The sequence below is a fragment of the Pristiophorus japonicus genome, chromosome 17, assembly GCF_044704955.1.
Source record: "Pristiophorus japonicus isolate sPriJap1 chromosome 17, sPriJap1.hap1, whole genome shotgun sequence".
Lineage (NCBI taxonomy): Eukaryota > Metazoa > Chordata > Chondrichthyes > Pristiophoridae > Pristiophorus > Pristiophorus japonicus.
The window spans coordinates 77,676,300-77,693,654 of record NC_091993.1 but is presented as its reverse complement, the minus strand read 5'-3'; positions in this window follow the sequence as shown (position 1 = coordinate 77,693,654).

The window sequence follows — 17,355 nt, the reverse complement described above, 5'->3', positions numbered from 1 at the left end:
CCTAGATAGCCACGGTTGAGCCACCTTCCCTTTTTAATTTTTACGCCAGACAGGAATGTACAATTGTTGTAATTCATCCATGCGGTCTCTAAATGTCTGCCATTGCCCATCCACAGTCAACCCCTTAAGTATCATTAGCCAATCTATCTTAGCCAATTCATGCCTCATACCTTCAAAGTTACCCTTCTTTAAGTTCTGGACCATGGTCTCTGAATTAACTGTTTCATTCTCCATCCCAATGCAGAATTCCACCATATTATGGTCACTCTTCCCCAAGGGGCCTCGCACAACGAGATTGCTAATTAATCCTCTCTCATTACACAACACCCAGTCTAAGATGGCCTCCCCCCTAGTTGGTTCCTCGACATATTGCTCTAGAAAACCATCCCTTATGCACTCCAGGAAATCCTCCTCCACCGTATTGCTTCCAGTTTGGCTAGCCCAATCTATGTGCATATTAAAGTCACCCATTATAACTGCTGCACCTTTATTGCATGCACTCCTAATTTCCTGTTTGATGCCCTCCCCAACATCACTATTACTGTTTGGAGGTCTGTACACAACTCCCACTAACGATTTTTGCCCTTTAGTGTTCTGCAGCTCTACCCATATAGATTCCACATCATCCAAGCTAATGTCTTTCCTAACTATTGCATTAATCTCCTCTTTAACCAGCAATGCAACCCCACCTCCTTTTCCTTTTATTCTATCCTTCCTGAATGTTGAATACCCCTGGATGTTGAGTTCCCAGCCCTGATCATCCTGGAGCCACGTCTCTGTAATCCCAATCACATCATATTTGTTAACATCTATTTGCACAGTTAATTCATCCACCTTATTGCGGATACTCCTTGCATTAAGACACAAAGCCTTCAGGCTTGCTTTTTTAACACCCTTTGTCCTTCTAGAATTTTGCTGTACAGTGGCCCTTTTTGTTCTTTGCCTTGGGTTTCTCTGCCCTCCACTTTTCCTCATCTCCTCTCTGTCTTTTGCTTTTGCCTCATTTTTGTCTCCCTCTGTCTCCCTGCATAGGTTCCCATCCCCCTGCAATATTAGTTTAACTCCTCCCCAACAGCACTAGCAAACACTCCCCCTAGGACATTGGTTCCGGTCCTGCCCAGGTGCAGACCGTCCGGTTTGTACTGGTCCCACCTCCCCCAGAACCAGTTCCAATGCCCCAAGAATTTGAATCTCTCCCTGCTGCACCACAGCTCAAGCCATGTATTCATCTGCGCTATCCTGCGATTCCTACTCTGACTAGCACGTGGCACTGGTAGCAATCCCGAGATTACTACTTTAGAGGTCCTACTTTTTAATTTAGCTCCTAGCTCCTTAAATTCTTTTCGTAGGACCTCATCCCTTTTTTTACCTATGTCGTTGGTACCAATGTGCACCACGACAACTGGCTGTTCTCCCTCCCATTTCAGAATGTCCTGCACCCGCTCCGAGACATCCTTGACCCTTGCACCAGGGAGGCAACATACCATCCTGGAGTCTCGGTTGCGTCCGCAGAAACGCCTATCTATTCCCCTCACCATCGAATCCCCTATCACTATCGCGCTTCCACTCTTTTTCCTGCCCTCCTGTGCAACAGAGCCAGCCATGGTGCCATGAACTTGGCTGCTGCTGCCCTCCCCTGATGAGTCATCCCCCTCAACAGTACTCAAAGCAGTGTATCTGTTTTGCAGGGGGATGGCCACAGGGGACCCCTGCACTATCTTTCTTGCACTGCTCTTCCTGCTGGTCTTCCATTCCCTATCTGGCTGTGGACCCTTCTCCTGCGGTAAGACCAACTCACTACACGTGATACTCACGTCATTCTCAGCATCGTGGATGCTCCAGAGTGAATCCACCCTCAGCTCCAATTCCGCAACGCGGACCGTCAAGAGCTCGAGGCGGATACACTTCCCACACACGTAGCGCCCAGGGACACCGGAAGTGTCCCCGAGTTCCCACATGGTACAGGAGGAGCATATCACATGGCCGAGCTCTCCTGCCATGCCTTAACCTTAGATACACTTAAATTGGTAATTACAATGTTACAGTTCACTTACTGATATAAAAAAGAAAAGAAAAGCTACTCACCAATCACCAGCCAATCATTCGTCATTCGTCTAAACTCTAAGGGATATTGGTCTAGTCTACACAAGCTCTCCTCATAGGGCAATCCCATCACCCAGGAACTAGTCTAATGAATGTTTGTTGCACTCCATCTCAGGTAAGTGTGTCTTTCCCTAGGAAACAAGACCAGAACTATACACAGTACTCCAGGTGTGGCCTCACCAATGCCCTGTAGAACTGTAGTAAGTGTTCTTTACTGTTATACTCTAATCCCTTTGTAACAAAAGCTGACACACCATTTACTTTCCTAATTGCTTGCTGTAACTGCATGTTAACTTTCTGTGGTTCATGTACAAGGACACTCAGGTCCTTCTAAATGAAAACATTACCAAGTCTCTCACCAGAATACACCTAAAATCAAATAAAACACAACATAAATACGATCAGTGGTGCCTGTGTGATTAAGCTGAGCAGCAGGGTGTGTCTTCAGCCAATCAGATTGAAGAATCCTTACTAAGGCACGCAGACTACAAAGCAGGATTTAAAAAATAGGAAATATAAATTATATTTAAATCATTATCCAGGAAGTGAAACAAAGATTAGGATATACATACAGGATTAAAGGAGCAACATAATAGAGAAAAATAGAAAACTGAAAAAAACAAAAGTTTTCAAACTTTTCATTTGAAAAAAAGCTTCAACATTAATTTTCTTCTGAGGGAATGAGACTCCACACATTTAAATCAATTTTTCATGGCCAGAGAGGTTGTTCAGCAGTATTTAGCACTTATTAGGCTGTTAAAAACTTGAATAAATCCTAACTTTTTCATCTGTCTTTAGTGTGAAAATAGTGAGTAATTAGCCGAAGTTCATTTAGTACAATGATCTATGTGCAGGTTCCATCGACAAAGACTGTAACAGCGCAGGCTGTGGATGATCAGGGTATCATTGACAGTAACTTCCCGATATCTGTGTTTGACTGTGTATATGTGGACGCCAGATATTGCTGCCAGTATTACACTGTAATAATGGTGAGTGCTGACAGCCTCGTTGTTATTAATACAGCACATTGAGGCCCATTTTCTGAGACCAAGCACAAGACCCAGATTTTTAAAATGTGAAAATAACCTGCTGCATTGTTCTGTATTTATATACCCACACGCGTTTCCTGTCTCGCTGGAAAGTCTGAGCGAAATAAGGCCTCGTCAGATGGAAAGCGACCTACTTACTAACCGCAATAGCAGCGATGCAGCTAACAGTAAGGGCTTGCTACTTGCGAGGTGAGTCTAATCTTTACATCTTAATTGGCAGAGTTCAATTAAGAAATAAGGGGGTGGAAATTCTGTTGGAGGCTACTTCGGGCGCTAATGGCACCGGGACGATAAATTTTGCGCCAGGAAATGGTTTGCGTGTGCAGCCACAAAATTTATCAGCTGGGCCTTGAATGTGGAGCGGAGCGCTAAGGGAGGCGTTCCACACCTCTCATAGGGTGCTAGGCCGGCTGAGCAACGGAAAATCCATTGCTAAAGAGCCGACCGAAGTGAGACTTCCCTGCAAAAATAAATCATCCAAAAAAACACAGAAAACATTCCCAGTACCTTGCTCACCACACATAAAGATAAATCGCAAAAATAAAAAATAAAATACCTAATCACACTGACCTCATGTATTCATTCCTTCCCTCACCACCGCCGGAACAGCTCGGCCCGCCCGTTTTTCCAGGCGGTCCCGCTACGGGGCGTGACCTGGTCAGTGAGAAACAAAAATCATGGCGCTGTGGTAACCGGGGGCATTGCACATCGGCTCGGTGCTCCCGGGCGGTACTGGTCAGTGCCACCGGCACCAACACACTGAATGTACCGAACGGCACAACTGCCTACTTTTATAGGTGTAAGAGTTTTAAAACACACTTAAAACATTAAAAATAAAATTTAAAATATACTTTATTTTTAAAACAATAACTTAAAAAACTTTGTAAAAACTCAGAATTTTTTTTTCTCCAAGATATTTATTAACTTTAACTTTAAGTTAATTTTAATTATGTGAGGTGTGTTTTTTATTTTTTAATTGGTGTTATTGTGTTTGTTTTTTAAAAAATTAATAGCAATGAGAACACGAAGATACGGAGTTCCTACTGCTATTAATTGAGAATACTGTACGACTGTACCTGATTGGTTGAGCAGTCACATGTGACTGCACCTTCTGTGTGGGCACCTCGAGGACGGGAGTGCGCTCCGCAGCGTGGGAAGAGAAGGCCTCCCCAACTCCCCAACGGAATCGAAGGCACCTCCGGGACCACCAGATACTTTCAGAAAAGTTTTCCGGTCGGAGGCAATTGTCCGTGGGAAGCCTCCAACCGGAATTTCAGGGCCAATATAAAATTCTATCATATTATGGTCACTCTTCCCTAAAGGCCCCTTTACTAAAATTAATTAACCCTTTCTCATTGCACAATACTCGATCTAAAATATCCTGTTCTCGAGTTGGTTCCTCAACATACTGATCTAGAAAACCATCTTGTTTACATTCCATGAATTTGTCTTCTACACTGTTACTGTAAATTTAGTTTGCCCTGTCTAGATGTGGATTAAAGTCTCCCATGATTATTGCATTACCTTTGTTAAATGTATCTCTAATTTCCTGATTTTTCTGTTCCCTACATTACCACTACTGTTTGGGGGCCTCAAAACAACTCCCACCAATGTTTTCTGCACCTTGCAATTTCTTAGCTCCACCCAAACTGATTCTACTTCTTGGTTTTCCGAGCCAAGATCCTTTCTCTACTGCCTTTATCCCATCCTTTATTATCAGAGCTACCTACCCCACCTCCTTTTCCATTTTGCCTTTTTCTTCTAAAAGTTATGTATCCTGGAATATTTAGCTCCCAACCTTGGTCACTTTGCAACCACATTTCTGTAGTGGCTATTAGATCAAACCTATTCATTTCTATCTGTGCTATTAATTTATCTATATTGTGGCGAATGCTTTGCGCATTCAGACATAGTGTGTTTAGCTTTGATTTTTATCTATTTTTCCCTGATGTCACCTTAGTCAGTATTGTCCAATTACCTTTGTGACTCTTTCTGTCCCTTCCTGACCCACTCTGCGTATTTTTACCCAAAACTCTGCTCTGCCCGAGAGCCTTGACATTGCTCCTGCTGCTTTTAAATTTACTCTTTCCTGAATCCTCCCACCCTCCACTTCATTAGTTTAAAGCCCTGTCTACTGCCCCAGTTATTGGATTCACCAGGACACTGGTTCCAGCTCGGTTGAAGGGGAGCCCGTCCCAATGGAACAGCTCCCTCTTTCCCCAGTACTGTGCCAGTGCCCCATGAAGCAAAACCTCTGCCTCCCACACCATTCTTTGAGCCACGCTCAACCCTGCTCGCGACCCTGCTGTGACTCAGTGTTACTTGATCTGTGCAAATGTTCATGCAGTAGAATCCGCTCGATTTGCCTGCTGGAACAAATGACTGTAGCCCATTGACCATTCCAGCCCAGTCCCCATCTACTGCTGTTCAATTACAGGACAGAAGGAAACCATTTAGATTGACCACCTGTGCTCACTGCAAGCTTTTTAACTGATGCCACATAATCCTTGCTTTTTCCCGTATCTTTTTACATTCTTCCTTTTGAAGTATCCAATTCCTAATTAAATGATTTTAAAGTTTCTGCCCCAATAGCCACTTGTCCTAATTACACCTCTTATGTAACGGTTCGACTCCCCACCTTTGTCGCTCGAAACTTAAAGCTGAGCTGTCTGCTCGTGCATACTTTGGCTCTGATTATGACCGGGGTGGTTTTTGTGAGTGGGGGTTGCGGGGGCAGCAGGGGCTTGGTGGGGGGCATGGGGAGGGGGGGGTGAGTTTTGTTCTGGAATCCGTGCATTCTGCAGAGTCTAAAAAAAAAATGTAATCAAGTTGCCCGCCCAGAGGACAGTCTGATTGCCAGGCGTAGCTCAGTGTCGGGTGGGGAACTCAGTGGAGGAAGCCACAGGCTCGGCACAGGTAGGGAGACGACAGCTGGATCAGTGGGAGGGCTGGACAGAGGGTGGGGGTCGGAGCACAGGGCGCGGTCTGATCACCGATCACTGGGAGCATCAGTTACCGCTGCGGTCTGATCCGAGGGATGTGAGTCCGATCCCCAATCCCAAGGGAGTGGTTCCGATCCCCGATCTCAAGGTGGAGGTATGTGGGAGGGCTGTGATGGCGGGCCGGGAGGAAAATAAGCTTGGTTTGCCGGGGAAGCACTCTTGCTCCTCCCGGCCCACAAGCAGTGCTGTAAGGGCACTTAACTTTTCCACGAAGCAGTCCTCGCCTCCCTTTAGCTGCCGGGTTTCCCAAGGCCAGGAAACCCATCCGGCCAGGGTTCAACCTGGAAGAGATATTAAATATGGTGCACACAGCCTCATTGTAATATTTAAATGACCAAACCATCCCCTGAGAGCGTGTTAATTGTCTGCCCACAGCCCCACTGAAACCGGAAGACCCCGGGTTGGGATGGTTTTGAGTTTTTAACATTTTAACATCCCACCCGACCAACCCACATGTTTCATTGCTCAAACTCCCTTCACAAAGCAAAGTTGTTCAAATGCTTTACCTGGTCACAGTCAGTGCAGCTGCTTTTCCTTCAGTTAAACTGGTTGTGCTGTTTCTTGCCTCAATTTACAAACATATTGTGATGTCTGATCTCACTGTGATGCGCAATGTGAGGGTGAGGCTTCATTGTGATGTCACCGTGTGACCCGTCCAGTTAACGGGCCTGATGATGATGAAACTGTGCTTGGCAAAAACCCTTGGGCTTTATTTAGGTTACAGTGACTTGATACATGAGAATGCAATAACAGGGTTCCATATGGTTATGATCCAGAGAACAGGGTGATGGACAGTGGTGTGAATGTTTGCCTTCTACCAATAAATTTAAATAATTATACACACTTACACCATCAGCAGTAGGCCATTCAGCCCCTCCAGTCTTCTCCACCATTTTTTAGATCGTGGCTGATCTGTACCTCATCTCCATTTACCCATTTTTGATCTATATCCCTTGATCAACTTCAGAATATGGGAACAGGACTAGGTCATTCAACCCATCAAACCTGTTCTGTCATTCAATAGTTCGCCAGACTATGGTGATGTTATTTACCCTGACAAGACCCTTCATGATTTGAACATGATTTGTACTGAATATTCTCTAAACCTTCTCTGTATTAAAGAGAGCAGCTCCAGCTTCTCTAGTCTCTCCACATAACTGATTTGACTTTAAAAAATCTGTGCTGGCTGTCATTTATTAACCCTAATTTTTACAAGTGACTTAATTTCATTGTCTCTAAATGTTTCCCCACTACTGACGTTAGGCTGACTGGCCTATAGTTAATTCAACAAGATCATGGCTGATCTTCTACCTTAATCTCACCTTCCCACACTATCCCCATATTCCTTAATTCCCTTAGTTCCCAAAAATGTATGGACTTCTGTCTTGAATATACTCAACGACTGAACATCCACAGCTCCCTGGAGTATAACATTGCAAAGATTCAGGACCCTTTTAGTGAAGAGGTTTCTCATCATCTCAGTCCTAAATGGCCGACCCCTTATTCTGAGATTGTGACCCCGTGTTCTAGATTCCCCAGCCAGGGGAAACATTTCCTCAGCATTAACCCTGTCAAGCCCCTTAAGAATGTTATATATTTCAATTAGATCACCTGTCATTCTTCTAAACTCCAGGGAATATTGGCCTAGTCTCCTCAATCTCTACTCATAGGGCAATCCCATCACTCAGGAACCAGTCCAATGAACATTTGTTGCACTCCATCTCAGGCAAGTGTGTTTTTCCCCAGGAACCGAAACCAGAACTGTACACAGTACTCCAGGTGTGGCCTCACCTAATGCCCTGTCTAATTGTAATAAGTATTCTTTACTCTTATACTCTAATCCCTTTGTAACAAATGCCAACACACCATTTACTTTCCTAATTGTTTGCTGTAACTGCATGTTAACTTTCTGTGATTCATGTACAAGGACACCTAGGTCCTTCTGAATGCAAACATTACCAAGTCTCCCACCTGTAGGGTGTTTTGTGTGCTCCGTGTCTCTCTGACTCTCCCTTGAGTCGACCCGTGCTTTAAAACTCCCCGGTTTGAGATGTTTTCCTTTGGACGGCAGGAGCTTTTGCCAATAGTTGCTACCTAGCCCGTCGATTAGCGGGTAATCCCTCAGAGAGGCCAAGGTCAGATAGGTCTTCTCCTATTCCCAATGCGCATAGTCCCCAGCGGGATTACTGTGTAACCTGGCCGTGAGCGGATGCCACCCGGTTGGTCTTCCGAATTATATCGCGAACGACCAGCCCCACAATCCCCAAGTTCGGACCCAAGGAGTTATTATGGATAGATTATAATTGACTCAGACAAAACGAAATGGTTAAGGTTGGTCAAAGATCGATTCCTTTTATTACACTCACAAAACAACAACCCCTACTCCTCTCGCTTACGGCTTAAAGAGTAGGTGCCTGTGGACACTAGCTTAAAACTTTAGACTAAATACCCACCCTGTCGGTTACACCGAACTAACCCACTTCCCAAAATTTAAGACAAAGTAATGGAAACCCTTCTAACTAAACCCCTCTCCGGGTTTGGTCAGAACCCACACTTGGAAGCCTCCTCACACATACACGCGTTAGCCTGTGTCTTAGACAGTTGCAGTTCCTCAGCAGCCAAACACGCTGGCAGTCTTGGGGATTTCCAGAGGTGTATGCTGGATATAATTACCAACCCTTGTCATTGATGCATGCGGCCCCGGGTCTGTTTGACTCTAAAAACAAAATGGTGCCTAACAGAGGTATGCGATGAGGCCTAAAGAGTTACGTTCAGGCGGTACAGCGAGGCACTCACTTCGGGCGTTCCTGGAGAGTTGATGGACATGAAGCCACGCAGAGAACCCCGTTCCAGATGGTGGAGAAAAAGTAAGCCACTGAATACCCCAAAGTTCAGCATATTTATACCCCGTATAATACACAAAACTGGCTGGGCGATTCATGGTTACCATGGTCACAGAGATGCTATTTGGTCTTCCTGGTGACGTCTTTGTCCTGGATTAATCATCTTGATGAAAACAATGGTAGGCCATTTCTGTAAATGAGCAGTTCTCGAAATGATAACTTTTTGTTGAGTCCTTGACTGCTCCTTCATTGAAAGGGTCCAGTGTTGTTACATTTGGTCTGCAAACCTCATTGTCCATCCAGACATACCAGCTCCATGGACAAAAGGTGCTTTTCCACAAATCACACAAAGTTCAAAAGGAAAAGGCCCCTGCCTTTCATGACATCAGTGTTGAGACTGGTCCCATGGCAACCCAAAAGACAGACAGCTCCTGCTATACTTCACAGAAACCAAAAATCAGTCCTTTTTAATATGTCCTTATTATACAGTATAAATGCGCACGAGGCCCATACTTGAGAGAAGGTCACTCTGTGACCAGTTACCTTTATTACCAAGACCTCAAGTGATGAAGGTGGGTGGAGCTTCCCCTTTTATACCTGAAAGTCCAGAAAAGTTTGGAGTGTTCCCCACAAGTGCACCCCGTTGTGGTCAATGTTCTCAAGGTGTACAACTTAGGTCAGCTTATACATGGGTTACAATGATAGTTGAATACATGACATCACCTCCCCACCAAAGTCTTATTGGGATCACAGGTTAAATCTCTCTGGTGGTTTACGCTTCCTTTTAGAGCGCCTGAGTTGGGGTCCGGTTGTTGGGCGCTGGCCTGAGTGTCTGCTGTTTGCGGTGCCTCAGGCCTGTACGGACTGCCCAAAGTGACTGGGCTCTCCTCCACTTGGTTCCGGTGTTCGGTCATCTGTGGTGGAGTAAACTATATGTCGTGTTCTTCCTCTGCTTCTTCTATGGGGTTGCTGAACCTCCTTTTAGTTTGATCCACGTGTTTGGGGCAGATTTGTCCATTGGGAAGTTTAACTACCAAAACCCTATTCCCCTCTTTGGCAATCACAGTGCCTGCAAGCCATTTAGGCCCTGCAGCGTAATTAAGGACAAAAACAGGGTCATTGACATCAATACATCACGCCCTAGCATTCCTGTCAAGGTAGTCACATTGTGACTGACGCCTGCTCTCAACAATTTCTTTTATAGTAGGGTGTATAAGCGATAACCTGGTTTTGAGCATCCTTTTCATGAGCAGCTCTGCGGGTGGAACCACTGTGAGCGAGTGTGGTCGTGATCTATTGGCCAACAGGAGGCGTGATAAGCGGCTTTGTAGGGAGCCCCCTTGGATTTTGAGCATCCCCTGTTTGATTATCTGCACTGCTCGTTCCGCCTGGCCGTTTGAAGACGGCTTGAATGGTGCCGTTCTGACATGGTTGATTCCATTGCCTGCCATGAAGTCCTGGAATTCAGTGCTTGTGAATCACGTGCCATTGTCGCTGACCAAGACATCTGGTAGACCATGGGCAGCGAACATTGTCCGTAAACTTTCTACCGTGGCAGAGGATGTGCTTGAATTAAAAATGGCACACTCAATCCATTTGGAGTAGGCGTCTACTGCAACCAAAAACATTTTTCCCATGAAAGGACCTGCGTAGTCCACATGGATGCGTGACCATGGCTTGGCGGGTCAGGACCAGGGGCTCAGCGGGGCTTCCCTGGGGATGCGTTGCCCAGCTCAGCATACCTGTTGCACCTGCGAACACAAAGTTCCAGGTCTGCATCTATCCCTGGCCACCAAACGTGTGACCTGGCAATTGCCTTCATCATGGCAATGCCCGGGTGCTCATTGTGAAGTTCTCTGATAAACACCTCTCTGCCCATCTGGGGCATGACTACGCGGTTTCCCCACAGTAGGCATCCTTGCGCCTATGAAACGGTTTAAATTTCTCAGGGCATGCCCCGTACGTGGCTGCCCAGTCCCCATTCAGGACACATTTCTGAACTAAAGACTGTAGCGGGTCTTTATTTGTCCAGACTTTAATCTGATGGGCTGTCACAGGTGAGCCTTCGCTTTCAAAAGTTACAACGGCCATGACCATCTCAGCACCATGCTCAGTTGCCCCCTCAGTAGTGGCTAGTGGGAGCCTGCTGAGTGCATCGGCGCAGTTTTCAGTGCCCGGTCTGTGCCGAATTGTGTAGTCATAGGCGGCTAACGTGAGTGCCCACCTCTGTATGTGGGCCGATGCATTCGCATTTATGGCCTTATTGTCGGCCAAAAGGAATGTTAGGGGTTTGTGATCTGTCTCCAGCTCAAATTTCCTGCCAAACAGGTACTGGTGCATTTTTTTTACTGCATATACACATGCAAGCGCTTCCTTTTCTACCATCTCGTAGCCCCTTTCTGCCTGGGACAGACTTCTGGAGGCATAAGCTACTGGCTGTAACTGACCATAGGCATTCACATGCTGCAATACACACCCAACCCCATAGGATGACGCATCGCACGTTAAAACAAGTTTCTTACACGGGTCATATAATGCTAACAGTTTGTTGGAGCATAACAAATTGCGTGCTCTATCAAAAGTCCTTTCTTGGCTTCTCCCCAGACCCAATCGCAAGCTTTGCATAGGAGCACGTGTAGCGGCTCCAACAGCGTGCTCAATTTGGGAAGAAAGTTACCAAAATAGTTCAGGAGCCCCAGGAACGAACGCAGCTCTATTGTGTTACGGGGTCTGGGTGCTCTCTGGATCGCTTCTGTTTTGGACGCAGTGGGTCTGATCCCGTCTGCTGCTATCCTCCTCCCAGGAGCTAAGAAGACGCACTTCGCCTTTTTCAGTCGCAGCCCTACCCGGTCCAGTCTGCGTAGCACCTCCTCCAGGTTGTGGAGGTGTTCTTCAGTATCGCGACCCATGATGAGGATGTCGTCTTGAAAAACCACCGTCCTTGGAATCGACTTGAGGAGGCTTTCCATATTTCGCTGAAAGATCGCGGCGGCCGATCGAATCCCGAACGGACATCTGTTATACTCAAACAACCCCTTGTGTGTCGTGATGGTGCTCAGCTTCTTCGACTCACTCGCCAGCTCCTGGGTCATGTAAGCTGAGGTCAGGTCAAATTTTGAAAAACGTTTGCCACCGGATAGCATCGCAAAGAGGTCCTCCGCTCTCGGTAGCGGGTACTGGTCTTGGAGTGACACCCGATTAATGGCGGTCTTGTAATCGCCACATATCCTGACCGACCCATCCGCCTTGAGCACCGGCACGATCGGGCTCGCCCAGTCACTGAATTCGACTGGCGAGATGATGCCTTCCCTCAGCAGGTGGTCCAATTCACATTCTATCTTTTCCCGCATCACGCACGGCACCGCTCTGGCCTTGTGGTGTACTGGCCTGGCGTCCGGGTTTATGTGAATCACTACCTTGGCTTCCATGAAAGTGCCGATGCCGGGTTGAAATAATGAGTCAAATTTGTCCAGGACCTTTGAGCATGATACTCGCTCCACAGAGGAAATGGCATTGACATCGCTCCATTTCCAGTTCATGACAGCAAGCCAACTCCTCCCCAGTAGTGCGGGACCGTCGCCCGGAACAATCCAGAGTGGCAATCTGTTCTCCGAATCTTTGTGAGTGACGACTAACGTGGCGCTGCCGAGCACAGGAATGATCTCCTTTGTATATGTCCATAGCCGTGCATCAATCGGCAATAATTTTGGCCTCTTGGCCTTGGACACCCACAACCTTTCGAACTGTTTGATGCTCATCAGGGACTGGCTGGCCCCCGTGTCCAGCTCCATTAATACTGGGATGCCATTGAGGAGCACTTCCATCATTATCGGTGGCGTCCTGGTATATGAACTGTATCTATGCACCACATGAACTTGCTGAACTTCAGCTTCCAGCGATTTCCCCCAGTATTCATTTGGCCTCGTAGGGCTTTACATCGGGCCCGTCCTCCTCATACACCAACCTGGCTGCAGGCTTACTGCACATACACGCCAAGTGACCGCTGACGTTGCAGTTTCTGCAGGTATATTGCTGATACCTGCAAGCTCTGGCTGGGTGTTTGCCTCCACACCTCCACCATGAGCTGGAGGCCCCGTTGTTGGAAACAAAAGATCCATTACCAGTCGATCATCTCTGACTGTCTCTGCAACTGTCCTTAAGCGCACCATTAACAGGTGTTGATGGCCCCATTACTGGCCGCATTGTCCATTGCGATGGCATGAATCGCCGTTCAGCTAGCCATTGTTTATGTGAATTGCCCCTCTGGGTTCGACTACATGCTGGGGCATGTCCGATTGCCCTTGTCTGCCTAGAGAACTGTGTGCCGCGTTAACAATGTTGACTCCCTGGTCGTTTGCCGCATTTGAGCCAAGATTTTTGACATACATCATTCTGGTCTCTTCCTCCCCTGAGATAAATGTCTGGGCTATCAGAGCCACCGCTTCCAAGGTCAAGTCTTTGGTTTCAATCAGTTTCCTGAAAACTCCAGCGTGCCCGATGCCCTCAATAAAAAAGTCTCGCAGCATCTCCGCTCTGCATGCATCTGGGAACTTACATCAGCTCGCCAGTCGCCGGAGATCTGCCACGAAGTCTGGAACGGTTTGCCCTTCTTGCCGCCAGTGCGTGTAAAACCGGTGTCTCGCCATGTGCCTGCTGATTGCCGGTTTGAGGTTTTCCCCGATCAACTTACTGAGCTCTTCGAATGTCTTGTCTGCCGGCTTCTCTGGCACTAGAAGGTCCTTCATCAGGGAGTACGTTCTGGATCCACAAACCGTCAGGAAATGAGTCCTGCGTTTGTCGGCCGAATCCTGTCCCAGCCATTTCTTAGTGACAAAACTTTGCTGTAGTCTCTCAATAAAGTCATCCCACTCATCACCAACACAGTACCTCGCTTCTGTGCTGCTAGTGTCCATGCTCGCGTAGTTTAAATCCCAGTGTCTCGTCGCCAATGATATGCCCTTACCATACAGTATAAATGCACACGAGGCCCACACTTGAGAGAAGGTCACTCTGTGACCAGTTACCTTTATTGCCAAGACCTCAAGTGATGAAGGTGGGTGGAGCTTCCCCTTTTATACCCGAAAGTCCAGGTTAGGAGTGTCTCCCACACGTGCACCCCTTGTGGTCAATGTACAATCCGGACGGTCTGCACCTGGGCAGAATCGGAACCAATGTCCTCGGGGGAGTGTTTGCTAGTGCTGTTGGGGAGGAGTTAAACTAATATGGCAGGGGGATGGGAACCAATGCAGGGAGATATAGGGAAACAAAAAGGAGGCAAAAACAAAAGACAGAAAGGAGATGAGGAAAAGTGGAGGGCAGAGAAACCCAAGGCAAAGAACAAAAAGGGCCATTGTACAGCAAAATTCTAAAAGGACAGAGGGTGTTAAAAAAAACAAGCCTAAAGGCTTTGTGTCTTAATGCAAGGAGTATCTGCAATAAGGTGGATGAATTAACTGTGCAAATAGATGTTAACAAATATGATGTGATTGGGATTACGGAGACGTGGCTCCAGGATGAGCAGGGCTGGGAACTCAACATCCAGGGGTATTCAACATTCAGGAAGGATAGAATAAAAGGAAAAGGAGGTGGGGTAGCATTGCTGGTTAAGGAGGAGATTAAGGCAATAGTTAGGAAGGACATTAGCTTGGATGATGTGGAATCTATATGGGTAGAGCTGCAGAACACCAAAGGGCAAAAAACGTTAGTGGGAGTTGTGTACAGACCTCCAAACAGTAGTAGTGATGTTGGGGAGGGCATCAAACAGGAAATTAGGGGTGCGTGCAATAAAGGTGCAGCAGTTATAATGGGTGACTTTAATATGCACATAAATTGGGCTAACCAAACTGGAAGCAATACGGTGGAGGAGGATTTTCTATGGTGCATAAGGGATGGTTTTTTAGACCAATATGTCGAGGAACCAACTAGGGGGGAGGCCATCTTAGACTGGGTGTTATGTAATGAGAGAGGATTAATTAGCAATCTCGTTGTGCGAGGCCCCTTGGGGAAGAGTGACCATAATATGGTGGAATTCTGCATTGGGATGGAGAATGAAACAGTTAATTCAGAGACCATGGTCCAGAACTTAAAGAAGGCTAACTTTGAAGGTATGAGGCGTGAATTGGCTGGGATGGATTGGCGAATGATACTTAAGGGGTTGACTGTGGATGGGCAATGGCAGACATTTAGAGACCGCATGGATGAACTACAACAATTGTACATTCCTGTCTGGCATAGAAATAAAAAAGGGAAGGTGGCTCAACCGTGGCTATCAAGGGAAATCAGGGATAGTATTAAAGCCAAGGAAGTGGCATACAAATTGGCCAGAAATAGCAGCGAACCTGGGGACTGGGAGAAATTTAGAACTCAGCAGAGGAGGACAAAGGGTTTGATTAGGGCAGGGAAAATGGAGTACGAGAAGAAGCTTGCAGGGAACATTAAGACGGATTGCAAAAGTTTCTATAGATATGTAAAGAGAAAAAGGTCAGTAAAGACAAACGTAGGTCCCCTGCAGTCAGAATCAGGGGAAGTCATAACGGGGAACAAAGAAATGGCGGACCAATTGAACAAGTACTTTGGTTCGGTATTCACGAAGGAGGACACGAACAACCTTCCGGTTATAAAAGGGGTCAGGGGGTCTAGTAAGGAGGAGGAACTGAGGGAAATCCTTATTAGCCGGGAAATTGTGTTGGGGAAATTGATGGGATTGAAGGCCGATAAATCCCCAGGGCCTGATGGACTGCATCCCAGAGTACTTAAGGAGGTGGCCTTGGAAATAGTGGATGCGTTGACAGTCATTTTCCAACATTCCATTGACTCTGGATCAGTTCCTATGGAGTGGAGGGTAGCCAATGTAACCCCACTTTTTAAAAAAGGAGGGAGAGAGAAAACAGGGAATTATAGACCGGTCAGCCTGACATCGGTAGTGGGTAAAATGATGGAATCAATTATTAAGGATGTCATAGCAGTGCATTTGGAAAGAGGTGATATGATAGGTCCAAGTCAGCATGGATTTGTGAAAGGGAAATCATGCTTGACAAATCTTCTGGAATTTTTTGAGGATGTTTCCAGTAGAGTGGATAAGGGAGAACCAGTTGATGTGGTATATTTGGACTTTCAGAAGGCGTTCGACAAGGTCCCACACAAGAGATTGATGTGCAAAGTTAGAGCACATGGGATTGGAGGTAGTGTACTGACATGGATTGAGAACTGGTTGTCAGACAGGAAGCAAAGAGTAGAAGTAAATGGGTACTTTTCAGAATGGCAGGCAGTGACTAGTGGGGTACCGCAAGGTTCTGTGCTGGGGCCCCAGCTGTTTACACTGTACATTAATGATTTAGATGAGGGGATTAAATATGGTATCTCCAAATTTGCGGATGACACTAAGTTGGGTGGCAGTGTGAGCTGCGAGGAGGATGCTGTGAGGCTGCAGAGCGACTTGGATAGGTTAGGTGAGTGGGCAAATGCATAGCAGATGAAGTATAATGTGGATAAATGTGAGGTTATCCACTTTGGTGGTAAAAACAGAGAGACAGACTATTATCTGAATGGTGACAGATTAGGAAAAGGGGAGGTGCAAAGAGACCTGGGTGTCATGGTACACCAGTCATTGAAGGTTGGCATGCAGGTGCAGCAGGCGGTTAAGAAAGCAAATGGCATGTTGGCCTTCATAGCAAGGGGATTTGAGTACAGGGGCAGGGAGGTGTTGCTACAGTTGTACAGGGCCTTGGTGAGGCCACACCTGGAGTATTGTGTACAGTTTTGGTCTCCTAACCTGAGGAAGGACATTCTTGCTATTGAGGGAGTGCAGCGAAGGTTCACCAGACTGATTCCCGGGATGGCGGGACTGACCTATCAAGAAAGACTGGATCAACTGGGCTTGTATTCACTGGAGTTCAGAAGAATGAGAGGGGACCTCATAGAAACGTTTAAAATTCTGACGGGTTTAGACAGGTTAGATGCAGGAAGAATGTTCCCAATGTTGGGGAAGTCCAGAACCAGAGGTCACAGTCTAAGGTTAAGGGGTAAGCCATTTAGGACCGAGATGCGGAGGAACTTCTTCACCCAGAGAGTGGTGAACCTGTGGAATTCTCTACCACAGAAAGTTGTTGAGGCCAATTCACTAAATATATTCAAAAAGGAGTTAGATGAGGTCCTTACTACTAGGGGGATCAAGGGGTATGGCGAGAAAGCAGGAATGGGGTACTGAAGTTGAATGTTCAGCCATGAACTCATTGAATGGCGGTGCAGGCTAGAAGGGCCGAATGGCCTACTCCTGCACCTATTTTCTATGTTTCTATGTTTCTTTGTTTCTCAAGGTGTACAACTTAGGTCAGCTTATACATGGGTTACAATGATAGT